Source organism: Felis catus, chromosome B3 (genome assembly GCF_018350175.1).
Source record: "Felis catus isolate Fca126 chromosome B3, F.catus_Fca126_mat1.0, whole genome shotgun sequence".
Lineage (NCBI taxonomy): Eukaryota > Metazoa > Chordata > Mammalia > Carnivora > Felidae > Felis > Felis catus.
Genome location: NC_058373.1, coordinates 98,841,794 through 98,864,616, shown reverse-complemented (window position 1 = coordinate 98,864,616; position 22,823 = coordinate 98,841,794). Strand labels below are relative to the sequence as shown.

General features: G+C 41.4%; 1 long non-coding RNA gene across 1 annotated transcript in view; it reads right to left on the bottom strand.

The window, feature by feature from the left end:
* LOC123386077 overlaps positions 1 to 19,483 on the bottom strand; it is a 95,066-nt gene extending 75,583 nt beyond the window's left edge. The window contains exons 1-2 of the long non-coding RNA XR_006599589.1: positions 19,307 to 19,483; positions 18,733 to 18,881 (exon numbers count right to left, since the gene is read on the bottom strand). This is a non-coding gene — a long non-coding RNA (uncharacterized LOC123386077). The remainder of the gene's footprint in view (positions 1 to 18,732; positions 18,882 to 19,306) is intronic.
* Between the last annotated feature and the right edge of the window lie 3,340 nt (positions 19,484 to 22,823).

Here is a 22,823-nt window from a genome sequence, read left to right as displayed (position 1 = left end):
GCTATTTGGGGAGGCTGGGTAAGGAATACCATACCTTTAAGGAGTTCTTTGCCTTGGACTGAGTCTTGATGGGCTTTAACTCCTCGACATCTTCTTTCAACTTAGTTTCCTGCTCTTTGAGCCCTATGGCCATCAACTTTTCCTATTTAAAAGCCCAAGTTTCAGGTCTCTGCAGTTATTGCTTGAGCTTTTGCTTCTAAAATGTCATAAAATGTAGCCACTATCAACTACCATACAGTATAACAATCTTGTAGTCAATTTATTCCCTTAGAACTAAGAGCTCAGTAGGCATTTTATCTACCTTGCAAGTTATCACTGACAAAAATTTTTCCAGACATTTTGCCATTGCAAATCATGGGTCTCCATCCCCTAGTCTTTGAGATCAGTTTCCTCGCTGCCCACTCCCCAGCTCTTAAGACAGTACTATACGTTTTAGTTTGGGGTTATGGTAGCACCCGCTTTCTTTACCATTTCTTGCATTAGTTCACACCAGCTGTCATGGCATTAGCAGCTGAGTGGCTTTACCTAAGTTTATTTCTCTCTCATACAGAGTCCAATTGGCAGTAAAGGGTCTCTGCTCCCTGCAGTTATTCAGGGACTCAAACCAGTAGAGACTGCCATTTCACCTGTGGTTTACAAGGCTGCTGTGGCATCGTCATGCAGACCGGAAAGACAAAGGGATCATGTCTGAGAAGTGCAGGCATTTCACTGTCACCATATTCTGTTAGCCAGAACTCAGTCATGTGCCCACACCTGACACCAAGGGAAACTGTGGACCCAGGAAGAAAACTAAATGAGCTTCGAGATGGTTACACAGTGCATGAACTTGTCCTATTAACTCTGGAGACTTTCAGATAGGTCTAAACAAAAAATATTAATAAAATCTCTATACTTTCAATAAGAGACACTTAAAAATGTGATATGGAAAAGTTCAAAAAGAAAAGAGTAACTAAAGACATATCAGAGAGTACACACAAAAAAAGAAAGCAAGGTGGCCACACTAACATTAGGCAAAAGGTGTCACGGCAACGAACATTAAATTAAAACAGCACTTGAGGAAATGAACTGCATCAAACTCTATAAAGTGATAATTGGAGGTATAAGAAAAAAGATGGCCAGAAATAGTACACTAATAAAGACTTTAACAGACTACTTTTTAGTTACTGACAGATTAGAAAACCAAAATTATACGGAGTATTTAAAGAATATATTGAACAAAGTTAAATAAAAAATCCATTCCCTTAAGTAACTCTTGGGTCTAAATTATCAAAACCATTGTGTTATTTATATCCTTAGGCTTCTGGGTACAGAGACTCACTTCAACCCCCAGTCTATGGGTGGATGAATTGGTGGATGGACTTGTAAGGACACATGGAGCACCAGGGAAATGGAATCTAGCAGAAATCCAACAATAGGATTGAATTGGTAGAACTGGGGCACCCCCAGCATAAGCAGGCAGTGACCTAAGGGAAGGACCAGCAGACTGAAAATGGGGATATTGCTGTAGTGCTCTGCCATGAATTGACTCAGCCTCCTTCCATTGGCTGCTTCTTCCTGTACTCCACCCCTGGCTTCCTCCATCTCCATAGCTTGCCTTTACCTCATAGCTTCTGCTTTTTTTTTTTTTTAATGAATGTGCCCTAAACTTGGTCCTTTATGACTCTCCATTCCTGCAATATAAGATGACCTCAGTAACGCTCCTGCTGCTGTCTCTTCCTCTGAATATTTTTTAGTTCAAATTCTTAAGAAATGGAATCTCAGTAGCTAGCACATCCTTTGCTTATGAAACAAAGGATGTTTCATAAGCAACAGGTGTGGGACCTAGCACACCTTAGGTGTGGGACCTAAGGTGTGGGACCTAGCACACCTTAGGTCCCAGCCTGTGGATTCTTTGAGCCTCTAAGTACCCCTCACCCAATAAGCAGACAGAGGAGAAGAGGGAACACATGGTATAAAACATAGATGTCTGATTACTGTCCTGTCTGAAAAGACAGGGGTAGACTGCCCAGGAGGAGTTACAGGCATGACAAGCTGGATAATATAATACTTGTTGAATGAACTAATGAAGAACCTGCTAGTATCAGGTATTTTGCTAATCGATAAGCACATTGTGTACGACACCTATAAAATACTACGCAGTTGTCCAAAATTCACATTTACATAGAGATCCACGATATAATGTTGATTTTTAAAAATCAGATTGCAAAACAGGATTATTCTGTTCTTTGAAAAAGAAAGTATGTGTATGCATAAGAAGAAAATCTAATAAGGTATATAATATACGAACATGTTTAACCATGGTTTTCTCTGGGTACCAGGTTTGGGGTAATTTTAATTTCTTCTTAAATCTTTCTGAAATGCACATATCTAGCATTGAGTTTATACTGGTATATATATATTTTTTACAATCAGGATAAGAAGGCTGTTTTTATTATGGGATGGGGAGTCTTAAAATATGCATACCTTTTGACCTGGTGAATCCATTTCAAAGAATTTCTCCTGAGAGAATAATTGGAGTTATGCTCAAACATATTTTTATAAGAATGTTTAAAGAATTTTCCCCCCTCTTTCTAAAAGGCGAAGCTATTTAACCTTTTGAGGCTCCATAGTTTCTCTATAAATGTGGCTGAAAAATGAGCCTTCACATTTCCTTGGCTGGTCTCAAGAAAATTCAGTAAAACAAGGTTATTTTGAGATCAAGTAACCTAAAGATATAGGTGAGAATACCCCCATTGTAGTGGTCAGGGAAATGGAATCAGTGAATGCTGGATTCTTTACAGAGAAGAGTAACTTTTCTGATGTCACTATCAGGAACATGTTTTTCTCCAGCTATCAAGTATTCCTAACCTTTTTTGTTATGAAAATTTGTTTCAGAAAAGAATTTGAAAGTAATTTTTACAAAAGCATAAAAGACAGATAACAATTTAACAATGTGATTCTCCACTGGACCGCTTCATATACATTCTTCTTCCCTCCATCCCAAGATTTGTATCAGAAAGTTTGAGATGTGACCCATGATCAGCATTTTAACAAGCATGCCACATGAATTTTATGGCAGTGGTTTTAAGATGCCACTGTGAGAAATACTGCCTTAACATGCTGTCTCAAGCAAAGACATTTACATTGTAACAAGGACCAAAGCCTCAGCTTAGAGGAATGCAGTTGATATTCATTTCTGGTAGCATTGTGGGAAAAACTGAAATCCTGGATAAAAATGTCTTTTAGCATCTTTTCAAATTTGTTGATAAGCTGTCCAGAAAGCAAAACATTCTCTGAGGCCAAAAAACCTAAATTTAAAGCACGAAGCAAGAAAGGTAAACAGAGCACTTAGGTTGGCTTTTGCCCCGAGGGATTTGCCAACCCCAGGTGAAACTAAGCATTAGTTTTTGTCTTCATGGGTTCAGGACAGAAGAGACAAATCTCTCTACCTAAGACCATGGGGAAGCTAATAAGAGATCCCCACTGAAGCTGGGGTTCATCAGGGCTATTCAGTTAAGGAGTAGACTAGAAATATACCTGTCTTCATCCCTGAGTAATGTAATGAAAAGTACCTCTCTCCAACTGTGGGGATGGTGGGAAGGAGAAAAGTCTCCTTTGGCTATCCAGATTTTATGTGGCTTTATGCTACCGAGGTCATCTAAAATTGCTCAAGGTAAATACTGGAATTAAAGTGTTTTGGGGTTAGTAGTTGCCCAAGAGCCTGGCAGAAGCAGAGAACATTCTCTGTGATGGAAATCATTTTTGACCTAGGTGCAAAAAACCAGCAAAGATAGTTTTCAAAATATGAGCTCATATAAGAACCCCTCATATACGTACAAACATATAGAAGATGTCAATATCACACTGAACAACAAATCCTGATGGCTTGATTTTTAACATATATACACAATTTCACCACCCCTACTATCTTCACCTCCTCCACCCTAGTTCAAATGATCATCATCTGCCACCCGTACTACATGTTTAGGCTCACAATTTTAGATATATATAAACAACGAACTCTAAGACATGATCTTAAAAACACTGATTTACACAATAGCATCAAAAATGCAGAGTCACACATCTAATAAAAATGTACAAGGCCTTAGTACAGAAAATCACAAAATGTTATTTCAAAGATAAAAAATAAATAAATGTAAAAGCTAAGGTCACAATAGGAAATGGTTAACTAGACACCACAAAGATGCCATTGCCCAAAAAATCTGTAAATTTGATGCAATGCACACCAAAATCTCCAAAGATTTAGTTTTCCCTTTTGTATGAACGTACGTGATATATTACTAGACAAGCTGTGTTTTAGAATATGTGGAAACACAATGAACTAAAAGTATTGAGATCATCTGGATAAAAAATTGGCTGAGAGTAGAATTTACCTAATCTTATATCAAGAATTATTATATAACTATATCAATTAAAACACTGGAATATACTGGAATATGAGTCAGGGATAAAACAGAACAGAGTGCACATGTTGTGTATGGCAGAGAGGAATTACAAAACAATAAAGAAAGGATGGACTTCAAAAAAAAAAAATGGCAGTTGGTTATCCATAAGAAAGACCAATCAAATTGGAGCTCTTGCTCACAGCTCATGTAAAAGTCAATTCCAGGTGAATTAGAGAGTTAAGAGAGAAAGATCATACTTTAGCATCTACGGAAAAATAGAATATCTTTATGATCGTGCGATAGAAAAACATTTTTTTTAATAAGACTTAAAAGCACAACCCATAAAGGAAAGACTCAGCAAATATTCACTATGTTAAAATTAGTACTTCTGTACGTTGAAGGACACCAAAAAGGGAGTGAAAATTCAAGCCATCAACTGGAAGAAGATACTTGTGACAAATACAACAGACAAAAGTTTAATATTCATAACAGATAACAAAATTTTACTAACAAAAAAAAAGAAAAACAGTCAAAGCTTGAACAGACATTACTATAGAGAAAATACAGCAATCAACCTAGAAATATCAGCTTATTGGTAGTAAGAAAAAAATGTAAATTAAGACTGCAGTAATGTCTTTCATGCCTACCAGAAAACCAAAAATTAAAACTTCTGAAAATAGCAAGTAATGGTGACAATACTTATACACTACCAGTGGACGTTTAAATTGTTGCAACCACTTTGGAAAATAATTTGGCATTTTCTAATAAATTTGAACATTTACAACACCTATGATCCTACCTCTTCTCTCCTAGGAATAGATCTAGAGAAAGTCTTGCACATATGCACCAGAAAAACCATGCAAGGATATTTATAGCAGGACTGTTTTGTGATAGCAAAAGTCTAGAAATAATACAAATGTCCATCAATTGTAGAATAAAGTCCAAATTGTGGCATATTCATTCAATCCAATTATATATAGCAATGAGATGAACTATAGAAACACACAAGAATATTCCAAGATACAACATGGATTTTTTTTAAGTTGCAGAATATAGTATTATTCCATTTATAAGAAGTTCAAATGTAGGTAAAACCAAGTAACACGTATTAGAGGAAAATAAATATAAAAGGTAAATCTTAAAAGCAAAGTGATGATCAACACGAAAATCAGGATTATAATTTCTCAGAAGGGGGAAGAACATGCAAAGGACTTTATTTTCCATAAACCAGATGCATGATACCCTTATTTTATCTTATACACGTTTAATATACTATTTTATATCTTTCATTCCAAAACTACTTTCAGATATGATATACTCTTCAAAAAGTGAATTTATATTAGGTTATTTAAAAATTCATAAGCAATTGGGAGAAAGATTTAAAAGGGATTCAGAGAACCTTCTTGGCCCCCTAACCTATGGGCATGAGGAACAACTGCCTTGCCTGAGACAAGTGCCTCTGACTCTCCTGTTCTCCCACCTTTTTTAAAACTGGGGGTTCAAAATACTCTCCAATTCTCCTACTGCCATTTGCAGGCATTCTTTTCAAGACTATGGCGGCTCATTTACCCGAGCCTTTTTTTTTTTTTTTTTTTTTTTTTTTTGAGAGAGAGAGTGAGTGAGCAACCTGGGGAAAGGAGAAGAGGGAGAAAGAGAGGGAAGGAGACAGAGAGAGAGAGAGAGAGAGAGAGAGAGAGATCTCACCACCGTGAGATCATGACTTGAGCTGAATTCAAGCGTCGGACACTTAACCCATGGAACCACCCAGACACCCCTACCCCAGCCTTTTTAAATGAACACAGTTTACCCATGCAGATTTGCTAAACACAAATGAAAGTGCCATTTGCTCTCAGCAGAATTTGCCAAGACCTCAACCAATTAATTTTCTGGTTACTCAAAGGCCCTCATTTTGGCCCAGTTCCGTGGCTCTTGCCATTGGCTCAGCTCATGTGATGGGTGACCTGGATGGGCCACGGTTTTCACCCTCACCTTGGCACTACCCCCTACCCAAGCCCCAAGCCTGTTTTTCAACATCCATCCTCAAACCTTATGAGCCCAGTGATCTCCACGGACAAACACCCTTGAAAGAAAGGAGTCCAGCCCAATCAGGCACCCACATCACCACCCCAAACACTGTGGGAAGGAGGTGAGAGAAGAGCAGCTGCTTCAAATTCACTCTAGCAGAGTGACTTCATCTTAGGCTGAGTCACATACCTCTGCTAGCCCTCCCTGCTCAAGCCCTGTTGACATTAGCAAGTTGAATACTACCACTGGCAGTTGCGAACAGTGGAAAAACTCTTCGGAGAAATGGATGACTGTTTTACTGTTGGCCTGAGCTTGGGATAGGATGGGCATTCCAGAGAACCCATCCAAGACACCACCTGATCTGCTCCTTTGACTCTCAGAGTTCAAGATGTTCCTCACAGAGGGACCTTGCATTTTACAGACTACTGCCCAAGGAACTTGTTGCTACAACAAAAACTCCCAAACCATGGAAACTATTTGTAGTGGCCAAACCCAAAGCTCAACTATATACAAAGCCTAAAAATCAAGTTGCCTTAATCTTGCATTTTTGGCTCATTTTGCCTGGCCACATCCTAAAACCAAATGGGTTGAATTACTAGATGAAAAATAAATTCCATCCGTGGGAACTGTTGCTATTGTCACAGAAAACAAAGGGAAGGTGTTCTCCTGCCATGTTTTGGAAGAGGTGAAATCACCATTTTAAGATAAAATAAGACTTAAATTCCTGCCACATGCCAAAAAATAAAGTTAGTTGCCTAATTAGACTCCCTGTTAAAAGGTCTCTTATTATTTTAAATTCTGCTTTAAAATATCAAGTCCAGGGAAACCTTTCTAAAGAACAATGTGAAAATGTGGATTTAAAGTCTTTAAGATGTATATAATTTTACACAGTAGTTCCAATTCTGGGAAAGTGCCCCAAAGAATTAGCTGCATGGACAGTTAATGCTGCATTACTTTTAACAGTGAGGGCGGGGGGTGGGGGGGGAGGGTGGGGGGGGGCGGTGGACAAAAACAACAACAACAAAAAATCTTTAGATGCCCAACATAGGAAATTGGTTAAATAAATTACTGTATAGAAGTGCTCTTGAAAATCTAAATAGTCCCCTGGAATAACCATAACTCTCTATTCTTTACATAAACTTAATGTCTAATGCCCCAGCATGCTGAGTGCTCACAGCTGGCAGGCTCTTTTTAGTTAACCCACACACTTATAGTCCCACTAGGTGAGTCGTATGCTTACCAGGAATCCATTGTGTTTGTTCCCAAACATGTTTATGCTAATCGTTTTTATTGTAATTATGTAATTTAATTAAATAATATGTACACCGATGAAATGACAAAGAGATTCTTATTTCTCCAAACACTGGATGTTTTGAAGAGACTGGATAAAGTTGAGTTGCCAAAAAACAACAACAACGACGACAACAACAACAACAACAACAAACTCCACTGTTGCATTAGGTGATAGTGGACAACTGCAAAATATTAAGGGAGAAATTGTAATGATTCCAAGGTCTTTTTTTCTGGATTGGTAAATATATTTGAGAAGCTACGTTTCGCAAGCTCCTCATGGAAGCCTGGCATACACTCATGTCTGAGAACCACTGTGTGACCATGAATGGATGCTCCCTCATCTCCTCTCAGGTATGACTCTTAAGTCGTTGAACTCAGTTCTGCTCCTGGTTCTGACTTTCATTTGCACCATGATCTTAGGCAGAACATTGAACCTCCCTGGACTTCAGGGTCCTCATCTATAACCCAGATGCGGTTGGAGAATACACCATCTAAAATCCCTCTGGTGTAAAATATTTCAATATCTATGTTGTGAGTGATCTTTTTTTTTTTAATCTGAAACATACCTAAAGGCATTTCAGGTTCATAGTGGGCTTTAATTGCGGACAGATCACTAAAAACCATGTATACACGTATGCAGTGCATAGCAGACTTCGACACTAACAAAGAGTTAACTTTGTTAACTCTAATATATGCAGGATTTCAGAGTTTCATTCAGTTCTTTGCACTAAAATGGCAGGTTCCTTCTGATTCAGCATATGTCCTTAAATCATTAGGACAAGAAAAGATTTGGAAATTTTCTACCAAAGGATACGAGTTGTAAGAATGACATTAGGGCTTTTCACTCCGGTTTTGGAAAACCACTTCCAAGGCGAGCCACCATTATGATCAGGATGAGGACTGGGGAGGGATTGTGTGATTTATTCTTCAGGTATTATGATTCTAGCACAATCTCAAAATTGTCAGGGAAAAAAATTGATACCTGGAGATGTAAATGACTGATCCAAGGTCAGCCCTCCAGTGGGGAGCAGAGCACCAGCACCAGAAATCTGCCTTCCTGACTCCTTGTCCAAGGCCCTTCCTGTCACACCTCCAAAGGCCTAGTTCCAGGGCCACCAGACTTTTCCTAGAGACTCAGGGCCTTCCAGCATCAGAGAGGTACCACTTTAAAACTCCTGTTGTTCCCTGGGGGTAAACAACATGCAGAGTGGGACATGTGAACATTTTCCTTCCTGTGGATGTAGAGAAGACTCTGTAACACTTCCCAGTCTAGGTCAATCTCCATGTCCCTGAGGCAACTACGCAGGGGAAAGGCTTGTTACATTAACCCCATCCAGTTACCTCTGTCCACATACAATGGTTTACACAGAAGGAAGTAGGACTCTGACCCTGCTGCAAAATACCAATTAAGGCTAATCACAACGGTGGCCCACCTGGGTGCACAGACTGTGTGCACGGACCTGCAGAACTGGGGGCTGCAGGTGGGGATCCCCCCACTTGCCCTCCTGAGAGCAGTTAAACATTGCCCCTTATTAGTTGACTCTCTGAGCCTGGGCTCCTGCCCCATCTCCCTCCAGAGCTCCGTGTATCCTGAAAAGGACAACCTTCCAGTCACTTGTTCAAAACTGAGCTCATCTTTCCTTCCTTGAGTCTGCTCCAGCTTCTGTGTTTCTTATTTCTATGAAAGGCACCTCATCTTCCTTTCAGAGACATTTAAGACTGTAGAGACAGCTTTGAGGATCTCTTCTCCCGAAAGCAAGTATCCGTAGCAGCAGCAAGAGTGATGGATGACAGCAGGGACAACCACCCTCCTCGGTGGCTATCATCAGGGTCTGCTGTATGCACACACACGGTGACAGTGGCCTTACATACGTTACTCACAGCGGCGCCACAAGGCAGGCATTATGATCCCCATTTTTCCCCCGGGGAAGATAAAGAAGTCACCCAAGGACACACAGCTAGAGAGTGAGGGTGCCAGTACCAAACTCAGGCGGGTCCCAAAAGCCCAGTTTCCCACTCTGCTGCCATGCCTCCTGCTCTTCCTTCATTTGTCCCCACCATCCATCCCTACCTTCACCCACGCCACTGAGACACTTCCCAGCACCTAGCCCAGCTTCTGGTCCTTCTGTGTTTCAGTCTTCCCTGCAAGTAGCAGCCAGTTATCTTTTTGAAAAACTGCTTTTGTACGTTGCTTTCCTGCTCCAACCTCCTCCATAGCTCCCCATTTCCTCCCCTGGAAAGTACAAATTTCTTATGTGGGCATTAAAAGCCACAGTGTGGACCCAGGTGCCTTTCTAACCATAATCTCACATTGCTCTTTCTTTTATGTTTTTGTTTATTTATTTTTGAGAGAGACTGAGAGAATGTGTGCAGGGGAGGGTCAGAGAGAGAGGGACACAGAGAATCCTAAGCAGGCTGCACACTGTTAGCCCAGAGCCTGACATGGGGCTTGATCTCACGAACTGTGAGATCATGACCTGAGCCGAAATCAAGAGTTGGATGCTTAAGTGACTGAGCCACCCAAACACCCTCATGCTACTTTTTTTTTTTTAATTAAAATATAGTTGACATGTTATATTAGTTTCAGGTGTACAATGTAGTGATTTAACCATTCTGTGCATTACTCTGTGCTCACAAAGGAAGTCTCCTTATCATTTGCCACCATACAAAGTTATTACAATATTATCATCTCTATTCCCTATGCTGTACTTTTCATCCCATAGCTTATTTATTTTATAACCAGAAGTTTGTACCTCTTAAATCTCACAGTACTCTTGCCCATGTACCCAGAATTTCACTTTGGAGTCTCAGGATCTGCACCAGACTCTTGTGACATCAGGCCACTTCTCTCTGTCCCCTTCCCTACACCACGTCTCCACATGAAGTCCTTTCCTTCTAGACAACATGGCTAATGGGCCACCTTCTTCAGGCAGTCTTCCTCAGCTTCCCACCAGCAGCAATTTCTTCCTCTGCTGACCTCCATCAGCTTTTATTTGAATCCCTCTATTGTCTTTCACCCCGTGGAACTTTAGGCCATAACAGCATGAGGCACAGATGAAGTTTTCTGGAGTTGTTTGTTTGTTTGTTTGTTTGTGAGAGTGCGTGTGTGCACATGCACAAGTGGGGCAAGAACAAAGGGAGAGGGAGAGAGAGAATCTTGAACAGGCTCTGCGCTCAGCATGGAGCTACATCTCATGACCCTGAGATCAATGCCTGAGCCAAAATCAAGAGTCAGAGGCTTAACTGACTGAGCTACCCAGGCATCCCTGAGTTTTCTGCTTTATCTCTAAGGAGCTTCATTCAGTCCCTACCTGTAGACAGCACCGTCTTAGTACCCTGATTCTACCACCTACCAGCTGTGTGACCTCAGGCAGGTTACTCAACCTTTCTGTGCCTGTTACTTCATCTCTAAAACGAAATGATAATTCCATCACATCTCCTAAATTCTACAGGAATTAAATGATCTCATAGAATTAAGTGAGTTAATAAATGTAAGATTGTTAGAAGAGTGCCTGGCACACAGTAAGCATTCACTAAATGATAGTTGTTATTAGTCATATATGTACCAGCACTGATAAAATAACAGACATCTGTTTTATGTGTTTTATATAAGCTGGCTTCAGCAAATGACTAAGTTCTGGTTACTAATTAACATGGAAAAATAGATAAATAAGAAAATAGCTTATTCATTTATATCCTAAGTCTATGTCATTTTTATTTTACTTAAATAAAGTACTTACTAGCTATCTCACTATTACCTGAAACTAGCATAAAATTGCAAACCCTCGTAAAATCTGTTCAAATTACTAATGGTCTATAATCAAGAAATAATTGCTAACAAAGCAATGTTCCCTGAAAAAACAGATTTAATTTTTTTTTTTTTTACTTTCTTCTTCCTCTGTATTTTGCCTCATGCAATAAAACTTCTCAATTCTACCTGAATTGATTCAACAATTTCACTAATAATGATAAGAGCTGGGCTAAAGTTTCTCTTGGGAGAATCAATCAATATAATTCTGGAATAAAGATTCTAAGAAAACAGTTCTCTTAGGTAGATAAATGCTTTGGGAGCATCTACCTAGGTATCGATAACTCCACTGAACTTGAAACATGGTGGGCACTGTTATGGCTATCATGAGAGCATTATTTCAAATGGTTCATCAGGATCAATTCAAGGAGAAACAACACGTTACACCCTAACTCTGATAACTGCAGGCCCTCAAAAATAAGAAAGTCATATTTTGGAAACAATATTCTAATGATCAGATATATTTCTAACTCAGACTAGTACCTCAACTTTAATCTAGATTAATGAGATTTCACTAGACATAGATACCTATACTAAAAGATGTAGTACATTCAGATGGGGGCTCATGTCTGCTACAAAGGAAAGTAGTAGATTGAGCATGTATTGAACACTTTCTATTTTCTGGTGACTGTGAGGGATGAAAGATTAAATAATCCCTCAAAGCGACAGCCCGACACACTAGTGTGGGAAATGTGCAGAGATAGTTTGATATTAATACAAAGCAGAAGGGAGCTATGCAGTGATGTCTGAGGAAGGTGGAAGAGGGAGTGGTTAATTCTGACTCAGGGAATGAAGGAAAGGTAAGGTTTCTAAGAGCAGAGCTGGGGCCACGACATCAGCAGACAAGAGCACATGAGCAATGGTAGACACATAGGAAAGGGCTTGCCCAGGGAGCAGTGAGAAGTTTGCAGTGAGTTGAAGGTGTGCCTGTCTGGGGTGAGGACAAGCAAATGTGTGGGAAACAGAACTTGAGAATGGGGCTATGGCCAGGCCCTAGAGGTACTTAGTGACCATTTCAGGGAGCTGGGGTTTTATTCAGTAAGCACTGGGGATCCGTGGACATTTTATGAGCCAAGGAGTGAGCACACCTAGGTTTGAGGCATTCTCTTAGGCGGCAGTGGGTAGGATGGTTTAGAGTGAGGAAAACTTAGGGACAAGAGAGAAGGTTATGAGGTTCATTGTCCCTGATTGGGAGTTTTATTCCCAATCTTTCAGTTTACTTGCTGTCTTCAGAGAGAATTATTATCCACTTTACCAAAAAAATTTTTAACATTTATCTTTGAGAAAGAGAGCGTGAGCAGGCTAGGGGCAGAGAGAGAGGGAGACACAGAATCTGAAACAGGCTCCAGACTCCAGCTGTCAGCCAAGAACCTGACGTGGGGCTCGAACTCACAAACCATGAATCATGACGTGAGCCAAAGTTGGACACTCAACCAACTGAGCCACCCAGGTGCCTCCAGATGCAACTTTTTGAAACTAGAAAAGAATTCGCTAGATTTACCATTATTTCTTTGTTCCAAAAGACTGGTTATCAGAGATTTTTTTAAGTGCCCTTTTCATAATCTAAGAACATCTAGTGAGTAGTTACACATGCAAAAAATATATACAATTTGCTCAATTTATAAATATTGGCCATTTTAATTGACACTTTTTGGTACATCTATGTGTCTTTGATATAGAGATGATGAGACAATGTTCTTTGAGAAATTGTCTATTAATGCATATCTATCACTCTTGAGTAAGGTGCTAAAAGCATTCCACCAGGAATGGAATGAAAGAAAATTAGTTCTGCTTTGCCTATGGACCGTAACTCCTACCTCGGGGCAATGTGCACTGAAATGAACACCCACTTCTGCCAGCAGACATGAGAAGGGATCATGGGTGGAGGAGCCCAGTTAGATTGATTGTTCTTATCTCAGGATGGCCTCGATAACTTAAACACAAGTACCAACATCTCCATGTCATGAGCAAGGAAACAGACCAAAGATTTAAAATTACTAGTTTCAGGGGCACTGGGGTGGCTCAGTTGGTTAAGCGTCTGACTTCGGCTCAGGTCATGATCTCACAGTTGGTGAGTTCAAGCCCCGCGTCGGGCTCTGTGCTGACAGCTCAGAGCCTGGAGCCTGCTTCAGATTCTGTGTCACCATCTCTGCCCCTTCCCTGCTCATGTTCTGTCTCTCTCTCTCTCTCTCTCTCTCTCTCTCAAAAAATAAATAAATAAATATCAAAAATTTTTTAATAAAATAAAAATACTAGTTTCAAGAAAAGCACCTAATCAGTTCTAAATCTGAAAGAAAATCCTTATCTTTGGAACTCTTTTTTGTGTCTGTGGTACATATACAGCGACTTTCTCCTAAGGTCATTTGTTTCTTTTTATCCTAGAAAAAAACTTTCCATGCCCAAATGCTTCTAAACTTTCTCCCAGGACTTCACACTTTTAAATACATCAAAGATAACCAATTTGCTAGCAAAGCAAGTCACAAAGTACAACAACACACTTATGTCCTTAATTTTGAAGAAAGGCAAAAAACAGATTACTACGTAAAAGTTATTTTCCTTCCCCCACAAATCATCATTGCATACAACATATACTTTGCACGTATTTCAAAATTGCTGAAAACTTCACATCTCTTGTCTCAACTCTAGGTCTGAACCTGCCTATGATACTGTGGGGTCAGAGGGAGGCATCTGTTAATCTTAATACTTAACCTCTCCACCTATGGCAGAAGCCACAGACCCCTTTAAAAATGGGACTTGTGGCTGTGCTTTGTGATGGGGGAACTCTCTGCAAGGTGTGTGCACACCATCCTTTGCTTGAACCTCTTTATTTTTGCCTTAGTTTCTTTCTTCAGGTCATATGCCCAAAGAGAATCACCCAAATCTTTTGGGTTGACAACTCATCAGGCAGGCCGCCTATGTTCCAACCTCCCGTTGCAGATAAGATATTATCTCTCAGATTCTTCTCTTCTCCTCACTGACCAAACCAAGGGCCAGCTCTTCTCCCGTCCAGCCCCTTCTAGAAGGGGATCCATGGAGGGTGAGTTACAAACAGTCACAGCAAGAGATGAATCCCCTGAACTCTACACATGATGCGGCTTAACACTTAGCCTTAACTACATGAACACCTAACACCCACTTGAGCACAACTGTAATTGGAAAATTGGATTTGCATATAAAAAAGGAGGTTGTTGGACCTAACCCATTAGTAAGACCCTTGTAGCTTGCCAAGCTACATGTTAGTGTCCGACTTGTCACATTGGCTGGTTGACTAAATCGGCTGTCAGATTCCCCAAATGCAAGATTCTCATGACTCACCTGGACTTTTAAAGTTCAGAAAACTGGCCCTTCTACCTGGAAAGTTTTCTGAGGATCAGGATGTTAATTTGTGAGCCTGAGCACTGCCTTGCCTCTGGATGGGTCTGTGTGCCGTCCACGGAGACAGCTCAGCGCAGATGGTGGCTCCTGAATCATTAACTTCGGGCAGCTGTGTTCAGCAGCCACCGAACTCTCTGGCAATGCACGCACCACAAGCCCACGGATTATAACGATAAATAGTACAAGACCTCTCACAGTTGTGGGCCATGGAACACATGTTTAACTTCTTCAGGAAAAAAAAAAAGAAATTTGACAAACACCTCATTTCCTGCTATATAACCAGATGGTTGTGAATCATGTGAAAATCCCTTCCACCTCCATGAGCAAACATTTCGTGTTATTTACAAACTAGTAGCACATTGGTGGATGCATAAATGTGTAAGAAATTTCTAGGCCATGGAACATATTTCTCAAGTATGTGGAAAAATATATTACATTCAAATCTTTATCTTCCCAGGTGTTCTGAATAATGTTTTTTAAACAGTTATTGATGACCCAACAAAGATTACTGTGGGTATTCAAGTGCTAGACAAATCAGTGTTCCAGAGAAAAGATGTTCCATGAAGCAGGAACTAAACTTCTTCACTGTGGTTTCACCCTCCTATTTACAAACAATAAACATGGTGGGGGCATCTGGGTGGTTCAGTCAGGTAAGCATCCTACCCTTGATCTTGACTCAGGTCATGATCTCACCGTTCGTGGGTTCGAGCCTCATGCAGAGCCTACTTGAGATTCTCTCTCTCTCCTCTTCCCACCCCTCTCAGAATAAATAAACTTGAAATAAATAAAACTAAAAACAATAAACATTTTTTTTATCGCTTTGAAAAGAGAAGCTGAATGCTTTTTTGAAAGAGAGAAAGAGAAAGGAAGATAGGGAGAGAGGTGGGAGAAAGAGATGTGAAGAATTAGATGATTCTTTCTAGCCAAGGTGCCTGAGAGCTATGAACAAAACTAGGCAATGCTGGAACTTTCTGCACCACATCTGCCTCTCTCGGGAGCAGAGAGCAGGCCCTCAGGCTCCTAGCCTCTGAGGTGAAGTGTCACCCTTCGGCACAACGTGGCACAGAACGGTTCTGGCGTTGTCCTCTTTGGCCTCCTGACAAGAATGTTGGCTCACAGATCCTCAGTTATCCTAAGTCCATCTGGTATGTTCTGAGGACCAAAAACAAATGTGAGAGACTCCCACCCCCACCCCCCCGCCTTGCGTCCACCCTCTCTCACAGGCTCTGACCCGCTTTCACAGGCACTTGGGGTGAAGCCCAGACTTGTCCCAAGGAGGGAGACACCAAGCACACAGCACAGAGACTGGCACTTCTGCCCCCTCACCCCGCCGGAGAGGCAGAATGAATCAGCCCCTTCAGTCCCTGACAAACAGGGCTGGAACACTGCTGGGCCTCACAGATCCTACAGCTTGGCCAACAGCCTCGCACTGTTTGGTTGTTTCTTAGTCGACACAGAGCTCTAAGGGAACTGAAACGTGATTTTACAGAAGGAAGAAGCCCAGAAAGGTCAGGCAATTCACTCCACTCACACACCAAGTTGCAGAAGAGCTGGGATTAGATACCCAGGACGGAGGGTTCATTTTTAATGTTTTGCCATCACACGGACTGGTTTAAATTAGGAGTAATAACCTTAACCCAGCTACTCTTCGAGGAAAAATACAGCCAGGGGGTTGCGGGTGTTGTGATGGGGAAAGGAAGCATCAGTCATCACTTTATGTCATAAACAGACACCCTTCTGACACAGGTATGACACGTCCAATAAAATACCATGGCACCTGCACCAGCTGGCTTGACCTGAACAACAGGTTCAGATGCCAAGGCACTGGGGAAGGGGGAGGGCACAGGAAGAGGAGAGAAGGGGAGACGTTGCTAGTCTTTCTCAGGGCAGGAGCCTGGCACCTCAGTCTTTTTTGAACAATAGAGCCACTGTGTAAGCCCCACATCACCCAGGGAAGGAGAAACCCAGGAGGCCCCACACTTTGAAACCTGCAATGCTTCTTTCTCATTTCCTCATTGACTCATGATTCTGGGGGTTTCAGGTGGGCAGCTCTTGGGGTCCAGTTATGTTAACTGTCCACACATCCCATCCTTGATTTTCCTTCATTACAGCACGCAGCCAGAGTGCAAGTGGAAGCTCTCTGGGTCTGGATTTTATGACAAAAGAGGATTTATAAACAGAACTCAAGGGCCTTCCTGAGAAGGAAGAACTGGCCTCTCTTCAGTCAGGAGCCAGGGGATTATTTGCACGCCAAGCAAATAGCTCTCAAGCTAACAGTAAATGACTCTGGGGATGTGTCATTCATTGACCCTGGGAATTCACCCGAGACACCTCTGGAATTTGAAAATTGCTGTTAAGGACATTAAATTGTGAGGGTTACAGATTCTTCCAGAAGGGATGATCATTAGAAATGTATGGTGTCAAGTGAGGTTCTGATGAACAAGCACTACAAGTTTTAATTGTTTTTCTCATAATCCAAGTCCCTTCAAATGATCTGAGAATTCACACACGCAAGCTAATTGTAAGGCAGGATTGGCCAACATTATGGGAAGTGAAGTTAAAACCTGTGTTCTTCCCACCTCCCCTTAAAAACAGAGTGCATACTGCATTGGTCTAGTGCTTGAAACACACACCATAGGTTATTACTTTGGGCTTAAGCGTTTATAGATCTAAGAGACTTCCTTCAAAATGAAAATACCCTGGGAAGTGACAGCACATCAGGCTGTCTGTTACGAGCTGAATTGTGTCCTCCCCCAAATTCATAACACCCAATATTTCAGAGTATGACTGTCCTTGGAGACTGGGTCTTTCAAGAGGTAATTCAGTTAAAATGAGGCCATTAGGGTGGGTCCTAATCCAATATGGTTGGTGTCGCTATAAGAGTAAATTAAGACATAGACATGTACAGAGGGAAAACCAGGTAAAGACACTGGAAGAAAGTGAAAATCCATCAGCCAAAATGAGAGGCCTCAGAATAAAGCAACTCTGCTGACACCCTGATCTTGGACCTCTAGCCTCCGGGACTCTGAGAAAATAAATTTCTGTTATTTGAGCCTCACAGTTTGTGGTACTTTGTTATGGTGGTTCTAGAAGACTAATACACAGGCTATTTACACTCAAATTGATAGTAAAAACACAAAAAACAAAAAACAAAACAAAACAAAAAAACAAAAGCAAGCTCTGTAAGGAACACAGACCATGAACCAATCAAGCCCCTTACAGGGATGTGGGGCACAGTGTTTAAGGGCATGAACTTTGGAATCAGCACCAGCTATGGAAACCTAGGTAAGATACTTAGCTTCTCTAAACTTCAGCTGGCTCATCCATGCTGTGGGGATGTGGGGATTATAATTGGACCAACCTTATGAATTTGTTGGGAGTAAATGAAATGCATGGCAAGTGCACAGTGCCTTCAACATAGTGAGCTCTCCATATGCTGCAGTCATGATAATGGTGACAGGGGCCAGGAGACGAGGTCTCTGAGAATGGAACTAGGTGGAAGATGGAATGGGAAGCTGACAGAACAGAGGTGCACTGAAGACTCTAGAGCCCTGGATTTTAGCTCCAGCCCTGTAGCTGATTAGATAACTTTGAAAAACCACTTTGCCACTCTGATCCTTGGTTTCCTCCTCTATACAATAAGAGAGCTGGACTATACACAAAAGGGAAGAGGGAACTGAAAACCACCTTAATGTTTTCTCAAAGTGGTCCAGGAAAGAAGAGGTTCTTTGCCTTCCTTCCCACAGATGTCAATTATAGATCAACTTCAGAGTCAGGCAGGGGACGTAAGCATAAGTTTCTACTCTTGTTTCTATTCTACCAAATTCCCATCTCTGTAGTACGTACCATGATTGGCGAGAGGAGCATTTTCCTAGGTCACCTTTAGCAGCGATCTCAAGACTGTGAATCTTCATTTGACTCTCCCTTCTAAACTTCCCTACGTCCAGGAAACTTGAGATTTCCACATCCCAGGGCGACATTCCATTCACTGGGTCCTAGGAAAGCAGAAGAGCATGGAGGGGTCAGACCTTATGCTACTGTGAAGGGATACCCAGAAATTTATCCTGGCAATGAATTGTCTGCCAACGTCAGAACTTAAGAGCCTTAATCACAAAAATGATTGCATTTATTAGATGGTAACTGACGAAGCTTTGAACAAGGGCATGCATTTATTCAAGCAATCAGTGCTTCCTCTGTGTCTACTCACTGCCAACATACTGTGCTAAGTGGACGCAGGGAGAAATAAGACATGGCTCCTTCATCGAAGGAAATTCACAGGGTCGTATCGTAAAAACGGAATCCCTCGTGTTTTCATGCTCTATCAAATGAGCCATGACATGCTGCCAAATATTGATATAAGCCATCATGAAAATAATTAAACTTTCTCACCTCCCAGGGCCATCCATTTGTCATTTCTCACCTGTTCACAGGAGGCATAGAGCATTTTTCCAGATTCCAGGACCCAGACTCATTGGTAATAACAGGACACTTCTCAAGACTGGGAAGTCAGAACGATCCAGGTCTCTTGCTGACTATGAGCAGACCTATGAATCAACAGAAAGATGTGTGCCCTTCAGGTATCTCTGGTTAAAACAAGTACTTGAAATCTGACTCTGCTGTAATCTGGCACCCACGCTGGGCCCATTCCTAGAAGTAATAGGACTAGAACACATCAAAATGAGGGAATTAACAGGCAAATCCCTACAGAGTGGATATTGGGCATGGAAGTAACTGATAAAGAGTAGTAGTTATAAAATGAGAACATGGTTTTCTAATTATAGAGTCCATGAGTCCTCTGTGCATGTGGATGGACTCTAAGGTGTTCTTCGCATGCCTTGATTACCAAAGGAAGAAGGGAGACTGAACACACTCAAAAGTTCCACCCCAGTCTTTAAACACAGTTTGAGTGGAGAGTAGAAGAGATAAGTTCTATTTTACAAGGTAAAGTTTAAAGATTATATGGATGACCTTCTTTGTTCTATGGGCATAAAAAACCTCATATCTCAGGGGTGCCTGGGTGGCTCAGTTGGTTACGTGTCCAACTTTTGATTTCAGCTCAGGTCATGATCTCATGGTTCATGGGTTCCAGCCCCACATTGGGCTCTGCACTGACAGTACAGGGCCTGCTTGGGATTCTCCCCCTCCCTCTCTCTCTCTACGTAGCTCTCCTCTGCTCTCTCTCTCTCTCAATAAACAAACAAACAAACAAACTTAAAAAAAAAAACACCTCATCTCTCAGAAGGAGAATAATGCAAGGCTTAACATGATAGAGAGCAAGAGAGGACCAGAGCAAGAAAAGAAGGAGGTAAAGGAAGGGGAGGAAGGGGAGAGATAAAGGAAACACAATATAAAATGCAGCATTTGTCAAGCTCTGTCAGTAAACTGACTTGTGTGGTTATAGATGAACTGGCTTGACAATAAAGACCGTATAACATAGAATTTCTTTTAAGATTCTTCAAATAATAGGAATCCTAGATCTAGCTCCCTGGTGAATGGACTGCTCCAAGAAGGATGCATGATCAAAAACTTTCTGCAGCCAGAAACCACTCAAAGCTGCCTCACAAATCCTACTTGTATACTGAGTTGTAAAGAATATGCTTTACTTTAAATTCTTGATGATACAGATCCATTTAAATGATTACATGCATGAAAAGACTCATGAGATATGGCTTTAAAATATATTTTTAGATTAAAGGTTTTCTGAAGCTAGACAGTTTCGATCTTGCAAGTAGATTTCTTTTTTTCTTAAGTTTACTTATTTATTTTGAGAGAGAACAAGAGAGCTGGGGAGGGGCAGAGAGAGAGGGAGAGAGAGAGAGAATCCCAAGCAGGCTCCATGCTGTCAGCGCAGAGCCCGACATGGAGCTCGAACTCATGAACCGTGAGATCTTGACCTGAGCCAAAATCCAGAGTCAGACGCTTAACCCACTGAGCCACCCAGGTGCCCCTGCAAGTAGGTTTCTTATCAGAAAACAAAACCAGAATGTATCTCAAAAAGTGTGTCTGTAGAATAGTTAAAATGGTCCTTTCTGCTTTGCAGGTTAAAGAATATACTCAATCGGTGGAAGTAAATTGCAGTTTTTAAGGAAAGAACAATAGCTAATACTAACAGGTGATGTTTACTGAGCATTTACCATGCACATTTGTTCTTCCCAACAACTCATGAGGCAGGGATTACCATTTTCCCTACTTTACACATGGAGGCAATTGAGATTTAGTGATATAAATACCCTAACCAAGGTCACGAGATTAATAGGTGATGAAAGAAATCTAAGAACCTGAGCAGTCTGTCCCCAGCACCCATTCTTGCAAGTATTGCATTGTACTGTCTCCCTACAAGGAAAACGTCTTAATCTTCCATTGTGTCCTCAAATGACCAGTGAGTCCTCTGCTTCAGAGTAAATGAAGTATTTATAGAGCAATAAACTCTCTTCCACTTGTTTCTACTTCTCCAGGATTTCCAGCGCTTGTCCTCTGGTCAGCTGCTCAGCATAAGAGGAAATTGGAACGTACCACCCGTTTTATTTTCTCTCTAACTGCAGCCAAGAGCTGTCTCAGCCTGCAAGCCTCTGCCCCAGCTGCTAAAACCCACCTACTCTCTCACACACCAAGGGGTGTGCAGAATCTGGAGAGACATCACAAACCTCATGAGTACTGAAGAGGCAAGGAGGTGCCTGGAAACATTCCACAGGGAAATCTGGGTCATGGGAGCTTTTAAGAGAAACACTGCCCACTGAAAAAAGGGAAATGCAGAGCTTTCTACCCTCAGGCGATATATGTGTAGAAAAATTCTCTCTTAAGGATGAATGCAGCACATGTAAGATCTCAATTCTTCTGTCATCTCTGTCAGTCACTGTCTTTGAAAATGGGCTAACGACCCACTTGCTCATTCTCTTGGCCAGCCGCCTTTGGGTCATTTGTCAACATTTGGTACTGTATAAGGGATGAGAAATTAAGTCAGACTTCAAGCTATCAGAGGTTATGGCATCTTGGTAAACAACTGAAGTGGAAGGAGAATAAATAAGTTCCATCAGAGCAGGAACTTTGTCCTGTTGACTGGTGTTCCATGAATATATGTCAATAAGGATGGTGGGGAGAGGAGGAGGAGGAGGGAGGAAACTTTTGCCACCTCTAGAAAAGCACCATTTGCTGCTCACCTGAGCCTCAGGCTCCCCCTGTTCTCGAGATCTAATTATGTCTTAGGTGGAAGCGATATACGTTTGTCTAGCATAAGTGTAGTCCTGAGTCAGTTTGCTGCCAATTTCTCTTGATTATGTACCTGAGGTCAGGAATGAGAGTGATTGTATATTTCAGATGCTACATAGAAACCATCCCAAAACGTAGAAGCTTATGACAGTGGCAATCATTTATTTGCTCACAATTCTGTCATTTGATCAGGATCCAGTGGGGACAGTTTGTCTCTACTCCATATGATGTCAGCTGGGGCAGCTCAACTGGGGCTGGATGGCCCACTTCCAAGATGGCTCACTCACAAGGCTGGCAAGTTAGTGCTGGCTGTGAACTGGGATCCCAACGAGGACTGTTGGCCAGGGCCCCAGTCCTTTGCTCTCTGGGCCTGTCCACATGGCTGCTTGGGCTTTTTCATAATATGGCAGGTGGGTTCCAAGAGCAAATAGTCCAAGAAAACAAGCCCCAAGATCAAAGCACTTCTCAGGCTCTCACTTGTATCATAGTTGCTAATGTTCCACTGGCCAAAGTTCCATGACCAAGTCCAGAGGCAATGTAAGAGGGAACTATACAAGGGTATGAACCAAGAGTCAAGGTTCATTGTTGCCACCAAGGTAACGGTTTACCACAGAGTATGATCATTTTTGTTTCCATTAGCAGAGAAAAGTTGAACATTGATGTTGTTCACCCACTTACACGTTTTTTATTAGCTAGAAACTTAAACGTTTATTTATTTTGAGATAGACATA